The 14,335-nt window shown below is 38.2% G+C and overlaps 1 long non-coding RNA gene across 12 annotated transcripts in view; it reads left to right on the plus strand.

Moving 5' to 3' along the window:
• Positions 1–10,817: 10,817 nt before the first annotated feature.
• Positions 10,818–14,335, plus strand: part of LOC122238023 — a 134,899-nt gene continuing 131,381 nt past the window's right edge. For 10 of the 12 annotated variants that reach the window (XR_006216970.1, XR_006216961.1, XR_006216967.1 and 7 more), the window contains exon 1: positions 10,837–10,907. This is a non-coding gene — a long non-coding RNA (uncharacterized LOC122238023). Of the gene's footprint in view, positions 10,908–14,335 lie in introns of all 12 variants that reach the window. The other 2 variants (XR_006216963.1, XR_006216971.1) reach the window with 2 other exon arrangements.

Consider the following 14,335-nt stretch of genomic DNA (forward strand, 5'->3'; position numbering starts at 1 on the left):
CAGAGTTCTAAATATATCTATCAAGTCCATCTGATCCAATGTATCATTCAGGGCCCTTGTGTCTGTATTGATTCTCTGTCTAGATGATCTATCCATTGTTGTAAGTGGGGTATTAAAGTCCCCTGCATTACCACCTTCTTATCAATAAGGTTGCTTATGTTTGTGATTGTTTTATATATTTGGTGGCTCCCATGTTCGGCACATAGACATTCATGATTGTTAGCTCCTCCTGATGGATAGACCCTTTAATTATTATATAGTGACCTTCTTCATCTCTTGTTACAGCCTTTAATTTAAAGTCTAGTTTGTCTAATATAAGTATGGCTACTCCAGATTTCTTTTGACTTCCAGTAGCATGATAGATAGTTCTCCATCCCCTCACTTTCAAACTGAAGGTGTCCTCAGGTCTAAAATGAGTGTCTTGTAGATGGGAAATAGATGGGTCTTGTTTTTTTATCCAATCTGATACCTTATGTCTTTTGGTTGGAGCATTTAGTCCATTTGCATTCAGTGTTATTATTGAAACATGTGGGTTTAGAGTCATTGGCATATCTGTAGGTTTCATGCTTTCAGTGGTGTCTCTGGTCCTTTGTGGTTCTTGCAGCATTTCATTCACATAGTCCCCCTTTGGATCTCTTGTAGGCCTGGTTTAGTGGTGATGAATTCCTTCAGTTTTTGTTTGTTTGGGAAAACCTTGATCTCTCCTTCTATTCTGAATGACAGACTTGCTGGGTAAAGGATTCTTGGCTGCATATTTTTCCTGTTCATCACATCGAAGATTTCCTGGCATTCCTTTCTGGCCTGCCAAGTTTCAGTAGATAGGTCTGCTACTACCCTTATGTGTCTACTTTTGTATGTTAGGGCCCATTTATCCCTAGCTGCCTTCAGATTTCTCTCTTTATCCTTGTATTTTGCCAGTTTCACTATGATATGTCATGCAGAAGATTTATTCAAGTTACATCTGAAGGGAGTTCTGTGTACCTTTTGGATTTCAATGCCTGTTTCCTTCCCCAGATCACGGAAGTTCTCAGCTATGATTTGTTCAAGTATACCTTCATCCCCTTTCTCTCTCTTCTTCCTCTTCTGGAATTCCTATGATATGGATATTTTTCCATTTGATTGCATCACTTAGTTCTCTAATTCTCCCCTTGTATACTCCTGGATTTATCTCTCTTTTTCTCACCTTCCTCTTTTTCCATAATTTTATCTTCTAATTCACCTATTCTCTCCTCTGCCTCTTCAATCCATGCTGTGCCTGCCTCCATTTTGTTTTGCACCTCATTTATAGCATTTTAAATTCATTGTGACTACTTTTAGTCCCTTGATCTCTGTAGCAATAGATTCTCTGCTGTCCTTATGCTTTTTTCAAGCCCAGCGATTAATTTCATGACTATTTTTCTAAATTCTTGTTCCATCATATTGCTGAAATCAGTTTTGATCAATTCATCAGCTGTCATTACTTCCTGGAGTTTCTTTTGAGGAGAATTCTTCGGTTTCACCATTTTGGCTAGTTTTCTGTCCCTTATGCATTTGAAAAGCTTGTTGTGTGCTCTGCACCTGCTATATTAAAGGGGGATCATACATTGTTCAGGGCCTGGCCCTTCAGGAGTTTTTTTTTTTCCGGAAATTGTTACTTTCTCTCTGTTATTGTGACTTTGATTATTTTATTACCTTAGTTGTAGTAATATTTTGGACCCTCCACCAGGTGTGCTTTGATTTGTTCCTTGGAGTAGCCCTGTAAAGGAAAACAGATAGACAAACAGGAGACAAAAACACGCAAACACATAAGCAAATAAAACAAACAAACAAATAAACAAAAAGAAAAAAAACTAAAGACTAAAAACAAAAAACCCCAAAACTCCAACTACAAGTAAAGAAGAGGGCGGAGGCAGTGCTGATGGAAGAGCACTTACAAAGAGAGAAATGACAGGAGCGGGGGGGGGGGGGGGGGAATAAACGTTGATTAGGCAGAGAGACTAAAAGGCTCAATCCAGAGAGAGAGAAAGGAAAATAAAGAAGGAAGCAGGGAGAAAGAAAAGAAGATAAAGTTACCCAAAGAAACTATATGGCTTGATTATTCCAGAGAGAGAGAAAGGAGTGTAAAGAAGGAGGTGTAGAACATGTATCAAGACAATGGATTAAATATGTCTGTTCAGACAAACCAATAACCAGAGTAACCAGCCTAGGGGAGGGAAGAGACAAGGTGGAGAAATGGGGGCGGGGGGCAGAATATATCCATATATCCAGAATTGATTTAGCATTAATCCAGGCAATGCTGTATCACTTGCTGGGAGGAACTGTCTGTAGGGTCTGTGCAGCTCCAGTGGATACGCAGTTATCCAGGGCAAGGGGGCGTAGTTTGGCATATTCTGAACCCACCTCCACTATGGGCCCGGGAGAGTGATCCCTGCGGCCCCTCCTTGGTGGTGTTGAGGGCGGATTGGTGACCCCCCAGTCTCTTCTCCACGGAGCCAGACCTGTGGACTCAGTTTGAGTCGTCCTCACTGTGCCATGGTCCTTCTCTCTCTGCCAACTCCTCTGACCCTGTGCTTGACTAGGATTCACTCCATGTGCTCTGGCACTGGGGAAGCGCCTCTCAGTGTGGCGTTATGTGTTCACAGCTGGCTTTGTGCCGCTGCACTTCAGGGAGGACAGCCTTCTTCTACTGAGGACTGAGCCACTGCCCTCACTGCGCTGCAAGTCCCCAGGGTGGCGGATGCAGGCAGCCTTTGTCTTTTCCCACAGCACTCCAGGGAAACAGCGGCCTTTTTCCTCCTGCAGACTGTGCCCTCGGCCCAGCCACTGTGCCTGGGGGTGGTGGACACAGGTAGGTTGTGTACTATGTACAGCCCTCCAAGGAGGGAACTACTTTCTGCAGCTGCGAACTGACCCTCTGACCTACCACCACACCCAGGCCTGCCTCCCCTCCTCCCCAGGTGCGGGAACAGGGAGCCGGTTCCAGTCCGAAGAAAGCCATGTAGCTGGAGATCGGATCCCTCCCAGTCTCAGTCCCAGATCTTTCTCCTGTCAAGATACCGTCCTGCCCAACAAGGTAAAATTTAAAAGAAGCAAATTATCTTCTAGAAAGGAAAAAAAACCCACAAAACACTAATTGAAAAAAAACACCTCATTTAAATATATTCTTATTAACTACAGATTAGGCACAACTCAAGAGAGAACTGGAAGATTAATATGAAGAAGCTATGCAGAATGCAACATAGAGAACAAATAAGTAGATAATATAAGAAGTGTTAAAATGGAAGATGGGATGACAAGGACTAGGCTAACATACTTTTTTCTTAGAATGTGGTAGAGGTATTATTTTAAGAGATAACAGCTGGGAATTTTTCAAAGACACCAACCCAGAGATTTAAGAAGCCTGACACCAAATAAATACACAAAATGAAATCTCTCCCTGTACATTATGGTGAAAGTGTAGAGTATCAAAAACCAAAAAGAAATTAATAAAAGTAGCCTGAAAATGAGAAAAGACAGATTCCCTTAGAAATGAAGGTGAATTTTTCATTTGTTGTTTCCATTGACAATAGAAATCAATGCTTTGCTAAAAGAAAAGTTTCATCCTAAAATTTTATGCCTTATGATTATACTGGGCAAAGAAAGTGGTGAACACATGATAAATCTAGTTAAACATTGCCTGTGAGAATTCCATTCTGCTGGATAGTAACAAATCCCCTCCCCACCACTGCCAGTGCCCTCACTCCATTTTTCTGCAGTTTATTTTTACCGTTTTCTTTCCAAAGAATCCCCAAACCTCTTCCATTCTTACTCTCAGCTGATAACCTTGCTTCCTCCTTTCCTAAGAAAATTGAATGATCAGAGGAAAATTTCTTCAAACTCCCACCACAATATCTTCTTTCCTACCAACATTTGCACCCATCTACTCTCATTTTCCCATTTTCCCCATAGATGTAAATCTGCTCTATGAAAAGCTAACCCACTTGTGCTCTAGATGCTACTCCTATTTCCTACTCAAGGATGTTGCTCTTGCAGTCATCTTGCATCAATATTTTGTTCCTCCAAAAATGTTTCTATCAGCATTAAAGCATATTTCTGTTTTGGAAAATAATATTTATTTTTTGCATTAAAAATGTTTTTTAATTCCCATATAGTTAGCATACCATATTTCAGGTATACAATATAGTGATTCAGCAGTTCCATACATCACCCAGTGCTATCACGGACAAGTATACTCTTTAATTCCCATCATCTGTTTCACCTGTCTCCCCACCTACTTCCCCTCTGGTGACCGTCACTTTATTCTCCATAGTAAAAACATATTTTTTGACTTACTTTTCCCACCAGCCATAACACATTCCTTTACAGAAAAATATCTGGAAAGAGTTAATTATTTTTACTTAAAATGCACTTCTATTCCATCTTAAACTTACTTCAGTCAGTCTTTAATCCTTAATCTTTCACAGAAGTCGTTGTTATCAAGATAACCAGTAACCTCTATGTACCTAAATCCAGTGGTCCATTCATAGTCCTCATTTTACTTGATCTATTATCAGCATTTGACACAGATGATCATTCCTTTTTGGAATACTTTGCTGAAGTTGGTTTGGGAGTTGTAACATCGACACTGGTACTGGGGAATATGGTGGAGGGAGGGTTGTTCACAGTTTCAGTAGTAGCTGTGGTAGATGCTGTGATGGTGGTTGCTACTGATGTGGAGGTAGACTCTGTTGCTGAAGAGGCAGGTAGAGTTAAGAAGGCCATGCCTTCTGTCATGATGGTGGGTTCTGTGGCAGTGATGGTGGGGATTGTTGTAGTGGTAGGTTCTGTGAGAGTGATGGTAGTTGCTATTGTTGGGGGTTCTATAGAAGTGATGATGGCTCCTCTTATAGTGGGTTCTGTGGAAGTAATGATGGCTGCTGTTGTATTGGTGGTAGTGATTGCTGTGGTGGCAGGTTTCATGAAAGTGGTAGTGGTTTCGGTTGAGTGTAATGCCCCCGATTTCGAATCCGAGAGACCACCAAGGAGCCGATACCAATGAAAACGCATGAGGGTTTATTTGGAAGCTTGAGCTTGGGCCCAAGTATACCCGATATAGCGGAGCAGGGACTTGGACCCCTAGGTTAAAAGGCGTAGAGGTTTTAGTGGCCAATGAGATTGTAACACATACAGAAAGTTGCATAGTCCTGTCAGTCCACAAGCAGGTGGCCAATTGAATTACAATTTACTCTATAGTAACTGTTTGAACTAGCCTATCACTCTGGTCAGAATTGGCGTGCAAGTTTGGCGGGCAAAAGGCCGGGTTTAAGAATTGGCATGCAAAAAAGGCGGGGTTTACATTCTTTGGCGGTTAAGGGTTCCACATTCCTATATGAGCCAGTTTCCAGTAAGGGTGTGCTCAGCAGCTTGACTAGGGTGGGGGAATGTCTTAACCAATAAGTAGGTCATGTGGGGGTTATACATGAGATGGTGGGTATAGCACAAAATGGAGTTAGTCTTGCTCTGCTTGTCCAGGGGCAGGGGATTTTTGTTAAATTCCTTGGGTCCCACATGTGGTGGTGAGTCCTGAAGTGGTAGTAATTTTGACTGTAGCAGTGGTTGTTTTAATTGTGGATTTAGGGTTAGAGGAGAATCAGTAAATAGGATATGCAGGAATTAGGGAAGATGGGTGTATGGACACATTAATAGGCATTGAGGGTTAGGTCTTGGTTGGAAAGGTGGATTTGGAAAGGATTGAGATTGTTTAATAGGTCCCAGGATAAGGGGTTGATATGGAATGTATACTTGGTTGGAGGAAGGAGTTGGAGGCAGATGAGGAGGAGGAGAAAGAGGAGGATGATGACGACGAGGAGGAGGAACATGCCCTGGTGGACCACAAAAAGGAAATGGTAGAATGCACCTTGGTGGACTGAAAAGAAGAGCAGTAGGTGATAGAATAAATCCTGGGCCATAGAGAGGAGGAAGACCTCATGGAACCTGTCTCTGGTTATAGACTAGAGGAGATGGTGGCTGCTGGCTGAGTAGATACATTTCTCTGGGAACTCTTTGACTCCCGCTGGGCTATAGAGGTAAAAACTCTTTGACTTTCACTGGGCTATAGAAACAAAAACAAAACAAAAAAGATTTCTAAATTTGATTATTTAAAGCTCAAACATTAGTGTATATCATTTTAAAATCATATAGTCAAATATTTCATTGAGAAAATAAGTTAGAAAAAAGAGGGAATAAAGAATGTTCCTTTCTTTCTGCAATTCTGGTCACTCAATGAAAACTGAGATGGCATTAAATGCAAAAACCCCAAAACAAAACAAAAAAAACCCTACAGGTTTAGAGTAGGCCAGATTGCTTTGATTGCCTATTGAGAGAGACCAGTTTGGAAGTAGTTTCAAGTGGAGGTAAATGCTTCAGTGGAAATACCCAGGAAAACATTTTCTTATTCCACATTCCAAGAATTTGGTGAGATTCCAGGTTCTGAACCATTAATTAATTGTGTTGCTATTTATTGAGATATGATTATAAACAACACACCTTTTTAGGGACTAAGGGAAACAGATTTAAGACATGAACTTTCCGTACATGAATCTGAAATCTAGTAGGAGCTATAACCCCTTAAACTACAAGACAAGGCAATACAACAAAAAGTCTGTGAGAAATAGGGTAGTGTGTGGAGTATGGCAAAGACACTGGTGTCTGATTGCTAAAGCCAGTCCTTCCTCTGTTGTACGTTTAAGATGCTTATACTCTCTCTGTTTTCTCATTTCTAAAATGGTTCTAGAAAAAGTTCCTACTTTATGAGTTGTAGTCAGAAACATGGGAAAGCCTTTTGTTATAGTGTGGTTTAGTGGTGTGTGGGGGATGAAGTCATGTAGTCTGAATTGAAATCCCAACCCCTTTCTTGTTTTTAGCTGTGTGTTGTATAGGCAGCTACTTAATCACGTATGTCTCAACATCCTCATCTACAAAATAAGATAGTACTAATTCTACTTTATAGAATTGTCCTGAAGATGAAATGAAATTGGACCTATAAAATCTAATCCATGTAATCAGTAAATGTTAGTCTTTGAATGGAAATTTATTCCCAACTTTATCCAGCTTTTAAAAAATTTTGTTATGATGAGTCTTATAATTTCAGGGTAATGCATATTTCTGTTTTAGAGGTGATTTAAGGCTTTTAGTAGAGATGGGGGAATTGAGTTGAAATTGACCTTAAACTACCAACTTTTCTTTGCCTTGCAATGTCTTTGCTAATGATCTCATGGAACTGACAACTAGAGCTCATGCACAATTTATTAGGTTGCTAAATGTTATTGATACAAGTCTGTTGCTTTGCATTTATAGGATCCAACAAATCTAAGTTAATACTGACTACTTCATGAATTGTTACCTTTTTTAGAAAAAGTCTTACTTTGTTAAAAGTTAACTTTTCTTTCTCCTTGGTGCTGTAAATTGTTTCTATGCCAAAATAAATTTTCAGCCAAGTGTTTTAAATACAAGTTGTGATTTCTAGTTGTAATAGAACCTTGCCTGAAGGATTTAGGATAAGCATTGATAAAACTGAAACAAATTCTGCATGGGTCATAGCCCAAAAAGATTAGAGTGCCTGAAGCAGGCAGAAACACACTTCTTTTAAAAGCAAAAACTATTACTCAAGTGAAACTTTAACTAAAACCTGACTTTAAAAGGTCTAGACTAGATACTTTCTAAAACAATACCTAATGTAGCAATTGCCTTTTATCAGAGGAAATTCAGGTTGTGGGTAGAGTCTTAATGTTGTTAGTGAAAAAAATTATTTAACAGATAAAATGTTTTCTAAAGTAGTCCATATTTAGCACAATTAAAGTCAGTGATTTATGTTTGCTCCCCCATTATAATAGGCACTTTTAGTTCTGTCAGTTCTCGCATTCTATACATAGAGGCTGTGTTTTAAAGCAAATTTAAAATTGTTAACTTATTGTTGAATTTAATCCTTTTGTATTAGTAAATGTGCCTTCTTATCTCTAATAATACTTCTCATCTTTATATGTATTTTGTCTGCTATTAATATAAGTACACCAACTTCCTTTTGGATATGTTTTGCATGATCTATTTTTTCCATTTCCCCTGCACCCCCCCCCCCCTTCTCCAAGTTATTCAGTGGCTTTGTGTTTAAGGAGAATCTCTTCTAGATGATATATAATTTTTGTTTGTTTCAAGCCAATGTATTTTGAGGCAATTTGTTACACAACATTATTGGCATATGTAAATTGTCGAGTTCTATACTGGATGCTTTTTTTTTTTTTTTAACGTTTATGTATTTTTGAGACAGAGAGAGACAGAGCATGAACAGGGGAGGAGCAGAGAGAGAGGGAGACACAGAATCTGAAAGAGGCTCCAGGCTCTGAGCTGTCAGCACAGAGCCCGACGCGGGGCTCGAACTCACGGACCGTGAGATCATGACTTGAGCCGAAGTCAGACGCTTAACCAACCAAGCCACCCAGGCGCCCCTGGATGCTTTTTTTAAATTGAAGTATAGTTGACAAAAAATGTTATATTAGTTTCAGGCATATAACATAGTGAGTCAGCAATTTTATACATTATTCAATGTTCACCATGATAGATATAGTCACCATCTGTAACCATACATTATTACAGTATGTATTACTATATTCCCTATGCTGTACTTTTATTTATTTTATAACAAACTTGTACCTCTTAATTATCTTCACCTATTTCACCCAACCCCCACCAACCTCCCCTCTGACAACCACCAGTCTTTTTCTCTGTAGTTGAGTCTGTTTCTTTGTTTTGTTTTTTAGATTTCACATATAAGTGAAATCATATGGTATTTGTCTTTCTTTGACTTATTTTATTTAGTATAATATCCTTTAGGTCCATCCATGTTATCACAAGTGGAAGATCTCTTTTTCTTGTGGCTGAGTAATATTCCATTACACACACACACACACACACACACACACACATTCCACATCATCTTTATCCATTCCCCTTGGGCTGCTTCCATATCTTGACTGTTGTAAATAATGCTGCAATAAACATTGGAGTGCATATATCTTTCAAATTAGTGTTTTAATTTTCTTTGGGCAAATACTCAATGGTGGAATTACTAGATCATATGATATTTCTATTAGTAATTTTTTGAGGAAACTCAGTACTATTTTCCATAGTGACTTCACTAACTTACATTCCCATGAACAGTGTATGAGGGTTCCCTTTTTCTCCACATTCTTGCCAACACTTGTCTTTTTGATACCAGCCATTTTGACTGGTGTGAGGTGATATTTTATTGTAGTTTTGATTTGCATTTCCCTGATGATGAGTTATGTTGAACATCTTTTCATGTGTCTGTTGGCCATTGGTATGTCTTCTGTGGAGAAATGTCTGTTCATGTCTTCTGCCCATTTTAATTGGATTAGTATTATTACTGTTATTATTACTACCATTATTATTGGTGTGTTGTATAAGTTCTTTATATATTTTGGATACTAACCCCTTATCAGATATATTATGCTAATACCTTCTCCCATTCAGAAGTTGCCTTTTGGTTTTCTTGATGGTTTTCTTTGCTTTCCTTTTTAATTTGGTAGTCCCCAAAGTTTATTTTTGGTTTTCTTTTTCTTGCTAAAGCTGATGTCCAGAACATCACTTTTATGGGTGAGATGTTATCATAGTTTAGGTTGGCCATGGTAAACCCATAGAAATATCCCTCTAGCCTGAGCCTCCAGTAATCCCAGCCAAGGCCCATTAACTGTATCAAATTTTCCTGCAATCAATAAGGCATTAAGACTTCTCTGAACTTAAGTTTTCCATTCATATTCAGACTTGTTACCCATGACCATGCACATCCTAGGTTCAAAGTGGGACATAGGAAGTCTAACATTCACCAAATCTTCACCAAACGGTTACCAAGCATTCTGTGATGTTACATGTTTTGTATACTTTCTAAGTGAATGCTAAGTACAGTTGTACTTGGTGAGGAATATTTTGTTGTGTGAGTTTGAACATCATGGCCTGAACGCAAGACCATTGCTGCTAGTAGAGCCCAGTGGGTGTTGCATCCCCTTAGTTACTATATCAGTCATGGTCCATCAGGAGACACAAATAGCACCAGTTATTTTTAATTGAGAGAATTTAATATCAAGTATCATTAACTAGGCATTATGAATTGTTAACTGGGTAATTGAAAAGGTAAAGTGAGAACACTAAAGTATCATGGAGATAGGAAGAAGCTAGCACTGCTAAGGCTAAAGGAAGAAAGGTAATGTTTGGAACTACAAAAACTTACATGCTTGCAGGAGGGGCTTCAGGGTATAAGACCCAAGTGCAAATAACAAAGATCATGAAGGAACACACAGGGAAGATTTATGGCTGTGTTTAGAAGTGACACACCACTTTTTGCTCTCATTCCATTGCCTTAAGTTAAGGCACATGGCCACACCTCATTGCAAGGTAGGTTGGAAATATAGCCCATCTGTATGTCCAGAAAGAAAAGGGAAATGGATTCTCTATGACACCCTAGAGTTTCTGCTATAATCTGAATTTCCTTGACATTTAAACTCTCTGCTCACTTTAAGAGTTCTCTAAGAGATTTGACACTCCTTTAAAATGACTCTTGAATAAATATTTCCATAAAAGTCCCTTTGACCTATATTCGTGCAGGATTTTCCTGTATATCTGTGAATTTGTTAAACCCATTATTTAATGATATAGTTGGGAACATGGGAGATATTCTGGAGACCCGACCATCTTGGTGTTGCTACATCCATATTGTTTGTAATTGGCATTGCTGAATGACATCACAGTAGAACCTAACCCATGTGGAGAGGCACCTTCAGAAGGCTGCCATTATGAAGTAAACATTACCCAGCATTACTGTCAGAAAATTAAATCAAGAGTACTGAACAGAAACCAAAGTGAGATTATTTTTCATCCTTGTGAGTAGACTTAGCAAGCTCCTGTGTACTCAAGATAAGAGGAATGGTTATATACGTGGTGTTCTTTTTATATTAATGTTTCATCTTGGCTCAAGGTTTAATTTTATTTTCATTTAAACAATTGTCGAGATTTTAATTTGCATGTCTGTAAAGATGAGTGATTTACACTTTTTCTCTTGGGCTGCTCGTAACATAGAGGAGAAAGAGTAGATAAAATTGACTTGTAGTAAATGGCAGGAATATGTAGCTTGTCCTGACAACATAGATTTGTGATCTCCCTCAGCAATGTTCATTAATCTAAGAATGGAAGCAGAGAAGGTAGACAGTGAGAGTTAGTGAAAACTAAATAAAAATGGAATGTTAGAAATTGTGAGCATTGTGTAAAGAATATGGATCTACCTGAGATGGAATCGTGACTCTGCCACTAATGAGCTGCTTGTTCTTAGCTAAGTTATTGTAACTCTCTGAGCCTCATTTCAAGAAGGAAAGCCCTAATGCATGTATTGTAGAGCAGTACACACACACACACACACACACACACACACACGTACAGAGCTGATCCTTAAACAACATGGGTTTGAACTAAGATCCTCTTTTACATGGATTATTTGTAGTACAGTATTGTAAATGTATTTTCTTTATGATTTTCTTAAGAATATTTTCTTTTCCCTAGCTTACTTTATTGTAATAATACAGTGTATAATACATATACAAAATATGTTTTAATTATGTTGTCAGTAAGGCTTCTAGTCAACAGTAGACTATTAGTAGTTAATTTTGGGGGTAGTCAAAAGTTATATGTGGATTTTAGACTGAGTGGGGATTGATGTCCAAACCACCATGTTGTTTCTGGGTCAACTGTATATATATCAAATACGTTTTTATCCATCTTTTTGTATCTATATTTTGCAGTCAGTTTCAAACATATAATGGATTTATAATACTTGGTTGTTGGTGTTAAATGTTGTAGTCAATTTAGTAATAGCTCAGAAATATTCACTGATAACAGCATAATTTTTTCACCATTAGGATCCAGGAAGAGAATGGAAATGAGTAAGTTACAAATGGTAATCATATACTGAAGAATCAGGAGGACTTAAAGAGCCTAGCGATACTGAAAAGGATATTTAATAAAGGGAGAGGAAGGAAAATTTAGAAAGAAAGAAAAATGGACCAGAGAAGAGGTTCTAGAGTCCCAGATTTGAAATGAAGGAATTTTATGGGATGTCTGTATCCGAAGGGATGGTTTTCTGGTGATTTGCTAAAGAGCTTGTATCAGCACATTCCATTATGTCAATAGAGTTTCCATAATGAGCAAGTGCCTTTCTGTCTTGGGGTTTTCCCTTGAATCATAAACTAACTAAACCTGGCTCCTTCCTCACAATAGCACACACAACATTTGCTATAAAAAATGTTCTTCATCCCACTCACTATAAGTTACATGTCTCCAGTCAATTTTGCTTGCTGCCCTCAGCCACATCCAGATCCTTTTACTACTGTCCTTATTTAGCAAGTTTTTAAACAATTCCTCCTCTTTTACCAATACAATATTAGATAGCGGTCTGCTCTCTATTGACTGTATTCCCCTATTCCTTGTTTCTTATCTTTCTTTTGTATTTATGAGCATTCTTTTCAAGCAAATAAGCCATTTTTCTTTCACATAGAAAGGGAGTCCATACAGATAACTACATTTTACAAAGCATTGTAAAGAGTGATTGAAAGAGTAGCAGTGAGGGGTCTTCCACTGTCTATTGACCTTAAGGTTATAGGGTTAGAGTTGTGATTCAGAGAGCACAAAACTGCTCCTCTGCAACTGAACTGTCTTACACCCATGAAGCAGTAGTCAGCCACCTCATATACCTCCATTCTTGTTTTCCAGTGGCCCAAGCAGCCAAAAGATGGCTTTTGTCCTACTTCTGCCTTCAAAATCTCATGTAAATGTTTTCCCACTGGATTGTGTCCAATCACATTCAGAATACCAGCTCTGTCTTGGAAATATAATTCTTAATTTTTCCTTTTCTAACATATAAGAAGTTGCATATAAATTACTGGAACTGAAGACAAACAGCAATAAAACATATTAAATACACTCCTCATGTCTTTATGGCTTTTTGTTGTTGTTGTTATCTAGCTTAGATTATATAGTCCACTTCTATAATCTTTTTCTTGATGCTGTCATAGACCATGTCCATGTTCAGTGCTCAGAAACCTTGATTTGACTTGATGGCACAGTAAGAAATAAAAAATGGAAGATACGTTAAATAACTCGTTCAGCAAGTACTTTCTTAAAAGGCATTACAGTGGACATTTCAGTGGTGATGCACCTCTCCCCATGCACACCAGTTTAAAGTCAGTTATGGGTTCTGTGATTTGGTAGATATTTCAGTCTACATTGGCTGTTGAACTTCCAAAATTTGGGTATGCCTATATAAGGAAGAAGGTAAGTGCCAGGAAGCCACTTAATGCATTTTCTTGATCTCTATCTATTGTTTTTTTGCTTGTTCACATATTTGATAATAATACAAAGTGGAAGTATAGTTAGCCAAGTCTGAGTTGTCATTATACCCAATTTGTAAACTTACACTGGCCTTTGCAGTATAGCTTAGCTCATATATAACCTAATTCCTTGAATAGTTCCTCTTTCCCATCTTTTTTTTCTGTCATTCTTCCCTGGCAAAATTGGGATCCTAGTTAAACTCAGTCCTCCCATTTATTCTGCCCTTGCATATAACCTGTCTGCTCAGTATCTATACTTGGAAGTTGTAGGCAGATTATTAAAGGATGTGCTCCTCAAGATTTCCATCCTCTAGTTATTTAACCAAATACTAATATAGGTACATCTGCAAAAGGACTTTTCAGGTGTTACTAAAATATATATCTTTAAACATAGAGCTTATCCTGGATCATTTTGGTAGGCTGAATATAATCATGTGAGCTCTTAGAAAGTAGAAAAAAATTGTCTGGGAGGAGTCAGAGAGATGTGGCAGGAGTTGAGACAAAAGAGATATGTAGGAGAGATGAATGAACCTTGAAACATTCTCCCCTAGAGCCTCCAAAAGGAATGCAGCTTTGCCAGTAACTTTGACTTCAGCCTTGTGAGACTCCAGGCAGAGAACTTAGTTGAGCCTTGTTATTTTGTAGACTTCTAGTCTGTAGAACAGTGTGATATTGCATTTGTATTATGCATTTTTATTGTTTTGAGATGCTGTTTGTGATAATAATGTTATTGCAGCAATAAAAAATAATACAGAAGTTGGAGATATCAAGCTTAACATATCCAGTGCCGAACCATGATATTCCAAATCTTTAAACTATGATTCCTCTCTAATCTTACCTCTCTCACTGAATGACACCATTATTCACATGCTTGCTTGGGCTCAAAATATCATAGTTATTTATAGATTATTTCTTTTCCTTTAAAACCCAGG

This window comes from Panthera tigris, chromosome B1, assembly GCF_018350195.1.
Source record: "Panthera tigris isolate Pti1 chromosome B1, P.tigris_Pti1_mat1.1, whole genome shotgun sequence".
Lineage (NCBI taxonomy): Eukaryota > Metazoa > Chordata > Mammalia > Carnivora > Felidae > Panthera > Panthera tigris.